This window comes from Schistocerca nitens, chromosome 3, assembly GCF_023898315.1.
Source record: "Schistocerca nitens isolate TAMUIC-IGC-003100 chromosome 3, iqSchNite1.1, whole genome shotgun sequence".
NCBI classification, from domain to species: Eukaryota; Metazoa; Arthropoda; class Insecta; order Orthoptera; family Acrididae; genus Schistocerca; species Schistocerca nitens.
In genome coordinates this window covers 351,486,694-351,501,036 of record NC_064616.1, presented here as the reverse complement: position 1 = coordinate 351,501,036, position 14,343 = coordinate 351,486,694, and the positions used below count along the sequence as shown (strand labels likewise).

General features: G+C 41.8%; 1 long non-coding RNA gene across 1 annotated transcript in view; it reads left to right on the top strand.

Moving 5' to 3' along the window:
* The window catches only part of LOC126248079 (uncharacterized), a 178,474-nt gene extending 165,970 nt beyond the window's left edge, over nt 1-12,504 (top strand). The window contains exon 3 of the long non-coding RNA XR_007545412.1: nt 12,253-12,504. This is a non-coding gene — a long non-coding RNA (uncharacterized LOC126248079). The remainder of the gene's footprint in view (nt 1-12,252) is intronic.
* Nucleotides 12,505-14,343: the final 1,839 nt, after the last annotated feature.

Genomic DNA, 14,343 nt, shown 5'->3' with positions numbered 1-14,343 from the left:
CTACGAGAAGCTGGGTGTTCCTTCCGCCATATTGCAGAAAAATTTAGCAGTAATGTAACCACCGTACGTGATTACTGGCAGCGGTAGTCACGATAATGTACGGTCGTAAGAAAACCGGACTCCTGATGGCCATGTGGCACTAATGAGAGGGGAAGACCATCGTGTTCGGCGTATGGCTCTGGCGCATCGTACTGCATTTGCAGCGGCAATCTAAGCAGCAGCTGGCACCACAGTGACACAACGAGCTTTTACAAATTGGCTACTTCAAGGACAGCTGAAAGGCAGACACCCTGTAGCGTGCATTCCACTGACCCCAGACCATCGCCATTTGTGACTTCAGTGGTGTCGAGTGAGAACTCATTAGAGGGTACAGTGGAGGTTTGGTGTGTTTTTGATGAAAGCTGGTTCCTCTTCGTTGCCACTGATGGCTGTATGCGGGTTAGGTGGGGGTGGGGGGTGGGGGGGGTCGGTTGGGGGCCTGCAACCAACTTGTCTGCGTGCTAGACATGCAAGACCTACACCTGCAAATCTGTATGTCACTTCGATGATTCAACCTGTTGTGTTGGCATTCTTGAACAGCATTCCATGGGGCGTTTTCCAGCAGAATAACGTTCGCCTCCATGTGGCTGTTGTAACCCAACATGCTCTGCAAAGTCAAAAAATTGCCTTGGCCAGCTCGATCACCAGATTTGTCTCCATTCAAGTGTGTATGGGACATCATCAGACATCAACTCCAGGGTCATCAACAAACAGAATTAATCGTCCCTCTATTGACCGACCAAGTACATCAGGCATAGAACTCCATCCCACAAATTGACATTTGACACCTACATAACACAATGCATGCACATTTGCATGCTTTCATTCAGCCTTCTGGCGGTTACACCAGTTATTAATGTACCAACTTTTCGGATTTGCAAGAGCTTATCTCGCACTTACATTAACCTATGATCTTGCCATGTTAACCACTTACGTATGTTATCTAGACAAACGTATTCCCAAAATTTCTCTACTCTACATTAATTATTTTTAATGTTGCCAATTTTTCTGTCAATGTAGTTCAGCATCAATTGTAGAATACTTCAGAACAAATGAAAATTGGTTCCCGAAGTCTGAGTTGCCATTCGTCGTGAGCGGTCGCTTTAACCCCTTCTGCCATCCAAGAACACTCTCATGAGTGGTTTGTAACTCCATTTGTCCTGGTGTCTCTACATTCCCTTGTGTTCACACTGTATTCTGTGATTCCTGCACAGGTTGAGACAGTGTTTTCTCTTTGTATATTGCCTTGGCGTGGCATGAACTACTGTAATGCAGTGCCTGTATTGTATTCTATGGTCCGAAGCAGTGTTAGTTCTGACATGTATGCATCACGAAAGGAAGATTGCTTCGGACTACTCAGGGTGAAGAAAAAATTCTGGCAATCGGACGTCGCAGCGCGATTCCTCACATACCAGCAATTAAAAAAAAATTGTCTCTCACAAAATTTCGTATGGCGAATATTTCCGACTGTAAATGGACGTTAAGGATTGGCCGTCGGGTAACGCTGTAACCCACATGCAAGCTGACTGCCTCTGTCAGAATAAATTAAAAGTGCCGTGCAGTTGGTACAGGTGATGGCGTTTTAAGTTAGCATGCAGGACATCGGGGGTTCGATTCTGGGTCGACGACTATTCATTTTTATTTGCTAGGTGTAGTCAGAATGGTACACTATTTGGCGTCTTAATCGTCATAAAGAGATTACAGTGGGTCTTCTACAAAACATTTGTACTTACGTACTACGAATGCAGAAATGAAAGTACAATCGTTTTCACTGGTCAGCCTTTAAAGAAGCCTTTTGCACGTCATGGACGCCAATCGTTTCGCACCACTGCACCTACTAGATTTCAAACCTAGTTTTTTTGTACCCTCCCTCAGTGGTCCTGTCGACTAGTTCAAATGGTTCAAATGGCTCTAAGCACTAAGGGACTTAATATCTGAGGTCATCAGTCCCCTAGACTTAGAACTACTTAAACCTAACTAACCTAAGGACATCACACACATCCATGCCCGAGGCAGGATTCGAACCTGCTACCGTAGCAGCAGCGCGGTTCCGGACTGAAGCGCTTAGAACCGCTCGGTCACAGCGGCCGGCGCCTATCGACTAGTACCGACTACTATCCTTGCCACGTTCAGGTCCATTACGTAACATTTCGTTAGAGCCTTAAGTCACCAAGTGGTTTGCAAATAATTTCCAAACTTGGTTACCATTTGTATGTATTATCACTATCGATCCACTAATTATGCCTTTGAACATTGAGTGATAAGCGCATACTGTTTAGTAAATATCTTCATTCGTTACTATTATTTCTGAAACGTCTCTGTTAGATTCGTTTCATACTGTTTAACTTGAATCTTGTGCTGTCACGCATGGTCATTTGTAATTTAGTTTTGTACTTCGTGGTTGTCCCCATTCATTGGTACACAATCACATTAAAGTATCAATTTTTCCACTAAGCATCTAATCCTATGTACATTACCTGTATTTTGTGCTACCAAATTTGCTTTCTCTCTTTATCATCTGTATGCATGAGTGAGTGAGTGTGTATGTTGAATTTGTCTTATATATGGTAACAACACGGCATCTGGCTGTCTGCTGTGGTAGCAACAGTGCAGCCAATGTAGCTTTCTCAAAAAAATGGTTCAAATGGCTCTGAGCACTATGGGACTCAACTGCTGTGGTAGCTTTCTCAGTCAAGGCAAAGAGATTCTTTCGGAAGTCATTCGACAGTAGTTAAGTTGATGGCGGTAGTGACGCGTCTGGGGGTTGGGGGCTGGGGGGGGGGGGAGTTTATTGCAGGGAGAGCGTGCTCTCGACTGTCGGGACTGGACCTTTGGATAGTGAAGACAGTACTCTAAAGAGAGACTTGGCGCTGGTGAGTGTGTTAATGTGTGATAGTGTGTATCTATTCCAACTGATGCACACGTTTGATCTGCTAGTTCAGTTTTAAGTTCGATAATCGAATTCTTACATTTTTCAGAGCACGATTTTTTTATGTAGTAAGTTTTTTCGATCCTCGCTTTGTGTAAGCAGTACACAAGTTGTAGGAAATGGGTTACTAAAGCACAGGTTTAAAATTCAGTTGTCTGACTTCTCTTTTAACTGGAACGCATGCGTGAACTTTTCTCTTGTGTGTGTGTGTGTGTGTGTGTGTTTCTCCCTACTTTTCATTTCGTTTCAGTTTCAAGACTCTGTAGCACGTGGTGGTAATTTCACCGTGTGTAATTTCAGTAACATCTTGAACAAGCTGTATCCTTAACTCCGCGTTATATTTTATTGCTGGTTATGCCTATACGATTTACACTCGTGTTCTTCAAGTTTCCACGAGCCTTAATAATTTTGCTTTGTTCATGAATATTCACAGCATTTGCGGGTTTTTCACACCGGCGTAGCTTAGTTTGATGTGCAAGATGATGCAGATAAATTTCTGTGTCGGAAGATGTTCAATAGTAATCTTAGTTACAATAATTCAATCATAGCGATAGGGATGAACTTCTGAGCCTCCGAATTACTGTGATGGGCAAAATTCTTTTTATGTTATTTTTGTGTGTGAATCATGTATGTTTGTATAAACTTTTCCCATGCGCGACGAAGATTTTTTCATGCATCACTGCAACGTGCCACAGCGCTCAATATAATAATAACATAAGAGAGTTAATAAATCACGTAATAGGCAACGACAGATCATTGTTTGGAATTATCTTGTGAATTTTTAGTATGATGTTTTATTTTAATAAACTATGTTAAACTGTGATGACTGTTTCTCAGACAAACCCATCCGCTTTTGTAAGATTATTTTTAGTACATCCAACCTGCCGTTTATGAAGCGCAAAAGGTAGGCCTTATATTTTTTCAACTTTGTCTGATTGTATTACACTACTGGCCATTAAAATTGCTACACCACGAAGAAGACGTGCTACAGACGCGAAATTTAACCGACAGGGAGAAGATGCTGTGATATGCAAATGATTAGCTTTTCAGAGCATTCACACAAGGTTGGCGCCGGTGGCGACACCTACAACGTGCTGACATGAAGAAAGTTTCCAACCGATTTCTCATACACAAACAGCAGTTGACCGGCGTTGCCTGGAGAAACGTTGTTGTGATGCCTCATGTAAGGAGGAGAAATGCATACCATCACGTTTCCGACTTTGATAAAGGTCGGATTGTAGCTTATCGCGATTGCGGTTTATCGCATCGCGACATTGCTGCTCGCTTTGGTCGAGATCCAATGACTGTTAGCAGAATATGGAATTGGTGGGTTCAGGAGGATAATACGGAACGCCGTGCTGGATCCCAACGGCCTCGTATCACTAGCAATCGAGATGACAGCCATCTTATCCGCATGGCTGTAACGGATCGTGCAGCCACGTCTCGCTCCCTGAGTGCCGGCCGAAGTGGCCGTGCGGTTAAAGGCGCTGCAGTCTGGAACCGCAAGACCGCTACGGTCGCAGGTTCGAATCCTGCCTCGGGCATGGATGTTTGTGATGTCCTTAGGTTAGTTAGGTTTAACTAGTTCTAAGTTCTAGGGGACTAATGACCTCAGCAGTTGAGTCCCATAGTGCTCAGAGCCATTTGAACCATTTGATCCCTGAGTCAGCAGATGGGGACGTTTCCAAGACAACAACCATCTGCACGAACAGTTCGACGACGTTTGCAGCAGCATGGACTATCAGCTCGGAGACCATGGCTGCGGTTACCCTTGACGCTGCATCACAGACAGGAGCGCCTGCGATACTGTACTCAACGACGAACCTGTGTGCACGAATGGCAAAACGTCATTTTTTCGGATGAATCCAGGTTCTGTTTACAGCATCATGATGGTCGCATCCGTGTTTGGCGACATCGTGGTGAACACACATTGCCGGCCGCTGGTGGCCGCGCGGTTCTGGCGCTACAGTCTGGAACCGCGCGACCGCTACGGTCGCAGGTTCGAATCCTGCCTCGGGCATGGATGTGTGTGTTGTCCTTAGGTTAGTTAGGTTTAAGTAGTTCTAAGTTCTAGGGGACTTATGACCTCAGCAGTTGAGTCCCATAGTGCTCAGAGCCATTTGAACCATTTGAACACACATTTGAAGCGTGTATTCGTCATCGCCATACTGGCGTATCACGCGGCGTGATGGTACGTGGTGCCATTGGTTACACGTCTCGGTCACCTCTTGTTCGCATTGCCGGCACATTGAACAGTGGACGTTACATTTCAGATGTGTTACGACCCGTGGCTGTACCCTTCATTCGATCCTTGCGAAACCCTACATATCAGCAGGATAATGCACGACCGCATGTTGCAGGTCCTATACGGGCCTTTCTGGATACAGAAATTGTTCGACTGTTGCCCTGGCCAGCACATTCTCCAGCTCTCACACCAATTGAAAACGTCTGGTCAATGGTGGCCGAGCAACTGGCTCGTCACAATACGCCAGTCACTACTCTTGATGAACTGTGATATCGTGTTGAAGCTGCATGGGCAGCTGTACCTGTACACGCCATCCAAGCTCTGTTTGACTCAATGCCGCCGGCCGGAGTGGCCGAGCGGTTCTAGGCGCTACAGTGTGGAACCGCGCGACTGCTACGGTCGCAGGATCGAATCCTGCCTTGGGCATGGCTGTGTGTGGCGTCCTTAGGTTAGTTAGGTTTAAGTAGATCTAAGTTCTAGGGGACTGATGACTACAGCAGTTGAGTCCCATAGTGCTCAGAGCCATTTGAACCATTTTGACTCAATGCCCAGGCGTATCAAGGCCGTTATTACGGCCAGAGGTGGTTGTTCTGGGTACTGATTTCTCAGGATCTATGCACCCAAATTGGGTGAAAATGTAATCACATGTCAGTTCTAGTATAATATATTTGTCCAATGAATACCCGTTTATCATCTACACTTCTTGTTGGTGTAGCAATTTTAATGGCCAGTAGCGTACTTTTTGTAGCGGCTTAAGCTCCTGCTTGCTCTGAATTATTTCATCTAACGGTTGTAGTTAAATTGTTCCCATATCAAAATGGTTCAAATGGCTCTGAGCACTATGGGACTTAACATTTGTGGTCATCTGTCCCCTAGAACTTAGAACTACTTAAACCTAACTAACCTAAGGACATCACACACATCCATGCCCGAAGCAGGATTCGAACCTGCGACCGTAGCGGACAACGGTTCGAGACAGTAGCGCCTAGAACCGCTCGGCCCCTCCGGCCGGCTGTCTTCAATATGCACAATGTCCATCATTTGGGTGGCGTTACCCCACACGTCACCCGACACCGTGCATATCAAGTTCGCTTTTGCATCAACGTCTCGACCGGTATATTGGACCGGAGTTAGACGGGGCTATTAGACAGGACGGAATATTAGACAGGATCTTGGGTCCTTACTTGTTGCCTGACTGGCTGGCTGCATGAAGGTATCATGCATTTCTCTCAAACTATTGGCCTGTCGCTCTGGAAAATGTTTCACTTCATGTTCGGCAGAGGTTATGGTTCCTACATAATGGTGCACTATCACACTTCAGGATTAATGTGCGACGGTATTTAGACAGAACAGTTCGAGGGAAATGACTCGGACAGTAAGGACGAGTTGCACGGCCTCCACGTTCACCTGACCTAAGTACCCTGGATTTCTTCCTGTGGGAACATCTGAAGCAGCACGTGTCTTCTCCTCAGCCAAATACATGTGGACAAACTGATAGCGCATGTTCATGCTGCTCTTGTACAGGCTGACAATTATTGAAGCATATGAAATAAAATCGTCATAACTTCTAAACGGTTTGCGCTAGGACGTTCAAACTGCACGGTTGGTCGCAGGGCATGATAGGAATTAGTATGCACATGCGTATGCTCCTTGTTATTGTCGGCCAATTGCACGTGAAAATGTCACGGTACAGCGTGCCTGAGCGTATGGGGCTTGTGAAGGCTTACTATGCGAGCAATGACAGCCAAATTGCGGTTCAAACGAAGTTCGCTACAAGTTCAAGCTGACAACAGGTCCAAGTGTGCTTGCAAGAGGTCACCTGCTTTATCATAAATACAAGTCCAAGTGAGGCTAAATGTTATTATCTTTACATATAGAAAAGTATTATCTTCTCAACAATCTTCAAATCGTGAGCTACACCCTTAATTTTTATAATATATGAAGTTAGTGAATTTACTCATGGCATTTTTGTTGCCTTAGTTGCGGTCACCTTCAGAATCCAAATTAATCATCAATTTAACTAACTTAGTATGATTGCATTCTGAACTGCTGGCGTATCCATGTATCAGCACAATAATACAAAAACAGTGAATGGCTGGGAGAGTATGAATAAGAACAGTGGTGTATTTAAGTTTACAAAAATAATGACAAGTATTTGTACATCCTTTTGTAGCTACAATCGAGCTGATAAATCTTACCAAAAAATCACAAACATCCCCAAACGTCCCCATCTGCTGACTCAGGGATCGAGACGTCGTTGCAGGATCCGTTACAGTCATGTGGATAAGATGCCTGTCATCTCGACTGCTACAATCCGACCTTTATCAAAGTCGGAAACATGATGGTACGCATTTTTCCTCCTTACACGAGGCATCACAACAACGTTTCACCAGGCAACGCCGGTCAACTTGTTTGTGTATGAGACATCGGTTGGAAACTTTTCTCATGTCAGTACCATGTAGGTGTCGCCACCGGCGCCAACCTTGTGTGAATGCTCTGAAAAGCTAATCATTTGCATATCACAGCATCTTCTTCCTGTCGATTAAATTTCGCGTCTGTAGCACGTCATCTTCGTGGTTTAGCAATTTTAATGGCCAGTAGTGTATATACTTTTCCCGCTCTCTAAAAGAACCTGGCGACTACCTGGCGTTAGTCCGAGTGAGCGTATTTTTCTTCACCCTGTATAGTACAACACAGGCACTACACTACAATGTTCCACATGAAACTTACTGGCAGATTAAAACTGTGTGCCGGACCGAGACTCGAACTCGGGACCTTTGCCTTTCGTGTGCAAGTGCTCTACCAACTGAGCTACCCAAGCACGACTCACGATCCGTCCTCACAGCTTTAATTCCGCCAGTACCTCGTCTCCTACCTTCCAAACTTCGCAGAAGCTCTCCTGCATACCTTGCAGTACTAGCACTCCTAGAAGAAAGGATATTGCGGAGACATGGCTTAGCCACAGCCTAGGGGATGTTTCCAGAATGAAATTTTCCCTCGCAGTGGAGTGTGCGCTGATATGAAATTTCCTGGCAAATTAAGACCGAGACTCGAACTCGGGACCTTTGCCTTTCGCGGGCAAGTGCTCTACCGACTGCCAGGAAGTTTCGTATCAGCGCACATTCCGCTGCAGAGTGAAAATTTCATTCTGGAATATTCTGCATCTTTATTCTTCGTGACTACAGATTTATTCCTCAGCATAGTCACTCTGGCAAGGAACACGTTTCTCCCACCGAAAGACAAGTTTGTTGATATTGCCACTGTAGAACATTTGACTTTGTTGACAGAGCAACAACCTCACCTCCGCTTGCACTGCTTCGTCACTATCAAAATGAAGTCCTCGAAGATGTTCTTTACTTTTTGAAAACAGATGAAAATCGTTTGAGGCGAAGGCGGGACTGTATGGAAGATGAACGATGACAGTGAACTCAAGGCGTCGGATTGTTGGAGATGTCGCAGCCCTCGTGTGTGTTCTGGCATTGCCATGCTGAAGCAGAAAGTGCCCCATATGTGGATGAACTCCTTGAATTCGAAACTCGATTACAACATGCTGTTTCTCATGCACCGATATAGTTTCGTTACATACCACTATGTTATACACTGTAATTCGGAGCCCTCTATTGGCAGAGTGTTGCAGATATGTAGATATGAAGAATACAGCTGTACAATGTTAATAATGTTTGTTTTATTTAAAAAGCTTGAAGAGTTGTTACATAAAAAATTCTGAGACATTACTTTTCAGTATGCTCTCGTATTCAGGCATTTGTACACAGTGAGAACTCATTAAAACCACATTTGCATCAATGCACTTTGTCTATATGTTCTCTTCTGTATTTTCAGCATTACACTTTGTCTTTCTTCGTCCTTCTTTCAGGAAATTTGCTACCACAATGAAAAAGGAATGTTTTACTCCATTCCCAACTTCAAATTTACATTTCTCCTATGCATTTGTCTGCAAGTACTGCTTCACCTTATACAAACATTCAGAGATGGGATGTTCCTTCAGTTTTTTTTTTAAGATGCTCAGTTCCTTTATGCTCTTTATGCTAAGTGGCACTGTGTTATAAAATTATCTTCCTGCAATTTTATGAGCCCTTTATATCAAATTCAGTCTTTTGGTGTAGATATGGTAATTTTCCTTAGTTCTAGTATTGTGGTCATGAAAATCTCTGTTTAGAGGAACTGTACAATTTACCACTACAAGAAGTATTATTTCATATACATACACATTTGATAGAGATAATATTTTGAATCCTTTGAATTTGCTTTTGCACGATTCCCATGGTGTTAGTTTTGCAACGCAGCGTACTTCTTTTTTTTTTTTTGAAATTTCAAAATTTTCTGAATGTGTACATCGGTTGTTCCTCCCCATATTGGTATACAGTGCAATATGAGTAGGAAGATAAGTCTGTAGTGTATTTTTAGCGAGGTTTCTGTTTCCACCACACAGAATTTTTTTCATTAAGAATATATTTTTGAACGGATATTATCATTGTGTTTTTCCCAGGTCAGAAACGTGACCATATCTGTTCCCAGAAACCTATTACAGTTCGTCTGCACACCCAAAGCTCAGAATAAAATCCTCTGAGCTGTTAGTTCTATTTCTTTCACTTCGTTTTCTTCCTGTCGATCAATAAGTTACTTCCTCTAAAATACCATTCTGCCATTTGTATGTATGGTAGCAGCGTTCGTTACCTGGCAGGCGGTGAAGTTTTGCCGCAATCGCTTCTCATATGCCTCCCAGACCTTTGCAGACTCACCATAGGTGAGGAAGAGATGAGCCGGCAGTTGCTGTAGCTCTGCCAGTAATCTCCTCAAAACCCTGTCCAACATGGCTATGGGTTCCTGTTGTTGCAATTCCAAATGCCACTGACTTTCCATCTGCTTCTATAACAAACTTTGAAGCACCACCTCGAAGGACGTGCTGGACGTCATCCTCAGATGGGCAAGAAACAAACGTGAAACGTCCAGTCATCCTCTTTGCCAATCGAGTTGTAATTCTCCACGTAAATAAGAACATACACAATGTTCTAAACAATTTAACCCAGACAAGGCTCAGTTGTTATTTCCTTGCATTTTAACGAAAACTTTAATTAATCGCTTATCTGCAATAAAAGTTACAAATATGAAATAGCTTTATACTTTACGTTTGCACAGTTTTTGAAAAATATCCTATCCGTCTGGAAGGGCTTCAGCTGTATATACATGCACTTAACACAATGTCACCATTTAAGCGCCAAATCAGTACTGTCTTACGATTTTCTATGGAACGGTATGAAACAAAAAAGATTAAGTGGTACATTATACTTGACGCACCAGGGCCATTTGTACAATCTCCAGATAGCAGCCGGTTACGCTCTATTCTCGGAATAGCGTGACAAACGCGTTGTACGAACCCGGAATAACACCTAACCGGAGAATAAACTCGGGATAACTTAACAGGCGATTTCTGGCCTGTTAGCGAGCTTAACTGGGGAATAACGTTTCAAGATGGCAGGGATAGTGACAGATGCAGCCAGCAGTGACGAGATTTTGGCTGAACTGTTCATGAGGATGAGGAAGGAAAAGAATTCCGAATAAACATCCAGCTTTTTCTTATCAAAGGAAGCCATACTTCGTCTTGCCAGTCTTGTACGTGAGAAACTGGAGCACAGGACGGACAGGTGAAACTATTTCTCTGTTTCCTTAAATAATACTGTTTATTTGTAGCATTCGATTTTAGTACCTGGTGAATTCTGTCGTGTTATTTATGTAAATCAGGCACATTGAAATAACGATTCGTACAAAAATATTATTTATCTGGTGTGTGTTACAATTGCTGCAGTAGCGAAAAGGACTATTTCATTTTATTTAGCAGACAGTAACATAACAGACTTAACCAAATCGAAAAACCACACCAAGTATGTTTATAATTTGCATTAACAGCTTTTTCTGTTTTTGAAGAAACATCGATTTTTCGTATTGCAAAACATTTTGACAAAACAGTAGTGTCCCAGTCTCATCAATAGCAGAAAATATTGTTCCACTCAATTTTCTATTGGGGATGCCCCTTTTTGCAAACACTACAGCAGTGTCAAAACAACTTTCCATCTTTTATTGTAACTATTAGGATTACAGGCCTATTAATGCTTCAAAGCAAGAAGATTGTCTCCCACCTACCACTATTCACTGAAGCCAGTGAGCTATTTGTTCTTACTGTTTAACATAGTGAGATTAAGAGGAAACTAAGATTTTTTTAAGTGATACTTCCCCAACTGTGGTATGTAGCTGTTGTTTGTCTATTATTAGTATTATCAACATAAGCCCACCCATATTTATCATAAAATAATAGCTGTATTTGTATGCTATAATAACAGAACAGGAATCTAGTTGACTGCATAGTTGAAGCATGTGGAAGGAGTGCCTGGAGTGCTATGTTTTTAAATTTCCTTGAATGTCAAGCTATTTTCACTGTTCTCCTTTATGTCAAACTGTAGCTAGTTGAAGGTAAATTAAACTGAAATATCTTATATTGTACTTGTGTGAAGTACCATTTTCCTGAAATGATGGCTTATTATAATTGTTTAATGAAACAAAAAGTTTAATAGCACACTAATGTCCTTATGTCATTTAGCCAAATCTATGGTAGAAAATATTATTCACTCTTATATCGCATTGGGACAATAACTTTTTATCTTTTAGTGACTGCTTCAGAACAACAAAATAGTCCACCACCTAGCATTATTCCCATAAACAAGTAAATTATTTGTTTTTATCCAAGCTACGTTTAACACAGTAAAATTAATAGGAAAGTTGTTTAAGAAAAGAAAGCTATAGCAGATAGCTGTTGCATTATTCAGTTATCAGTATTATTCACATGACCACATATATATTTATCACAAAGTAATTATCTCTGTGTGACAAGAACATAGGTACTTTTAATTCAGTTAACAGGAATCTTTAGTTATTGGATCTACATAATCATAACAGTGGAAGGAGTTGCTGCAAATAATGTTTTTAAATTTCTGTTGAATTGTCTCATGTCGTTCTTTTCTTTCAGAAGTCACCCTGTTCAATGAAACAGCCACTACAGACACTCAAATAATTTGCCTCTGGTGATTTCTTTCAGTCCATTAGAGACTTTATTGGTACTGGAAAGGGGACAGCCAGCATCCTTATTAAAAGGATGTGTATCAAACTGGACAACATGTGCAAAGACAGTTTTTTAATTATTTCAGTTGTGTGATATAATTAAAAGAAACGAAAATAAAATACACAAATGTATATGGATTAATATATTTTTATTCTGAAATCATTTGTATTAATTTTTATTTTCTGATTCTAATTTTGAGCTTTATGATCCTTTTTTGACCAATACAGTTCTTTCTCCCTTCTCTGCTTCTTATCAAGGTACTTTTGAAGCAGCACCATCTGCAACTCTGCTAATTCGTTCACATTTGAGAACAGGTATGTTTATTCTGACAACAAAACTGACCATTACAAGCTGACATGACAAGAAAAGAAGGAAGAACACAGTGAAGGTGCCAGGCCTCTGCTTACTTCTCCTTCCTCTCCCAGATTACATACAGGTGCTAAAGATGATTGCACAACCCAAGATTATGCATGAAACAGTTTCTCAACCATTTACAGTGAGATACAATAACAGCAGCCTCCGGTTTGGTATGTGCCATGGGTACATTTCCACCCTAAGATTATAAAAAATATAATTGATGCTTATTGTAAATGTTGCCATCTTATTCTTCATAAATACTCTTAATGTAATTCATAATCATCACATCACAGAAACATGATTTATATATACCAAGAACTTCAAAAGTGGTTGCACAAATAGTGTTCAATAATTTAGCAAAGGTACCCATTACTGCTGTAGTGAATTAATCATTATAAGACGTAAATACAACAGCAAGCTAGCCAGTAACACCTTTCAGAACTTTCAGTCAAATCAATCTCCTTGATGAATATGCTGTCACAGTTTCTTGGAGAGAGTGTAAAGACAACTATTTCACAAAGCAGATCGCACACTTGCTTCTATTTATGTGTCTACTTACAATTCAATTCACCATCTACCCTACCGCTGCATCTGATGCCCGCAGATCGTGGTCTAGTGGCTCGCGTTGCTGCTTCTGTATCACGGGGTCCCGGGTTCGATTCCCGGCCTTGTTGGGGATTTTTCTCAGCCTTGGGACTGGGCGCCTGTGTTTTCATCATCATTCATGACAGTGGCTGGACTGAATTGTGTAAAAAATTGGACTGTGTAAAAACTGGGACTTTGTACGGCCCTGATGACTGCGCAGTGTAGCGCCCCACAAACCAAACATCGTCATCATCATCATCATCTGATAGAATACTATCGTGTGGAAATGTTGCATCTGAATCTAAATGACTAAGGTGTCCTTCTGTTGACAACTTTATCAAATAGTGTATTTCATTATACACAATTTGGAACATACATTCCGCATGTGGGGCACCACCAATCTACAGCCTGTGCTACCTTTTCTGTGCCTAACATTTCCGTGTTTCTTTTTTTAAGAAACAATAATAATCGTACGTCTGTTGTAGCTGCTCTGTTCCATATTTTTTCGTATACTTTATTCGGAAATCTACAAATATTTCTTACTGGTCAAATAATAAATACCTGACCATTTACCTAGATTAAAGATAGGAAGTTATACATATATGTACCCCACCAATTCAGTTAAATATTTTGCTCTAATATTTTCACTGAATGAGACTGCAACAGTTTTCGTGTTTTCTACTATACTCTTGAACTCATTCGCAGTGTCTACCAGCCTCAAGCCATTCTCAAGCGAAAAGTTTTGCGATCTCGAACGCTTATCACTCATTTTTCACATGCTATTTCTGCATGCGACGACTACGTAAATATAAATGACATGCGCGGAAATACCCAGAGTGCTCTTCAGTTGTTGCCATCATAACTCGAAATGAACGCTATTCCGGGAATGACTAATCGAGGAATAAAATAGCAACATACAAAGCGCACTCCAAGTTAGACTATTCCTTGGTTAACTAGCCATCGATTTATCCCGACATTGTACAACTGGCCCCGTGTTGTAGGATTTTACTGACATTGGCGACAGTGAAGTTGTTTCTTCTTCCCTGAAACAGGATC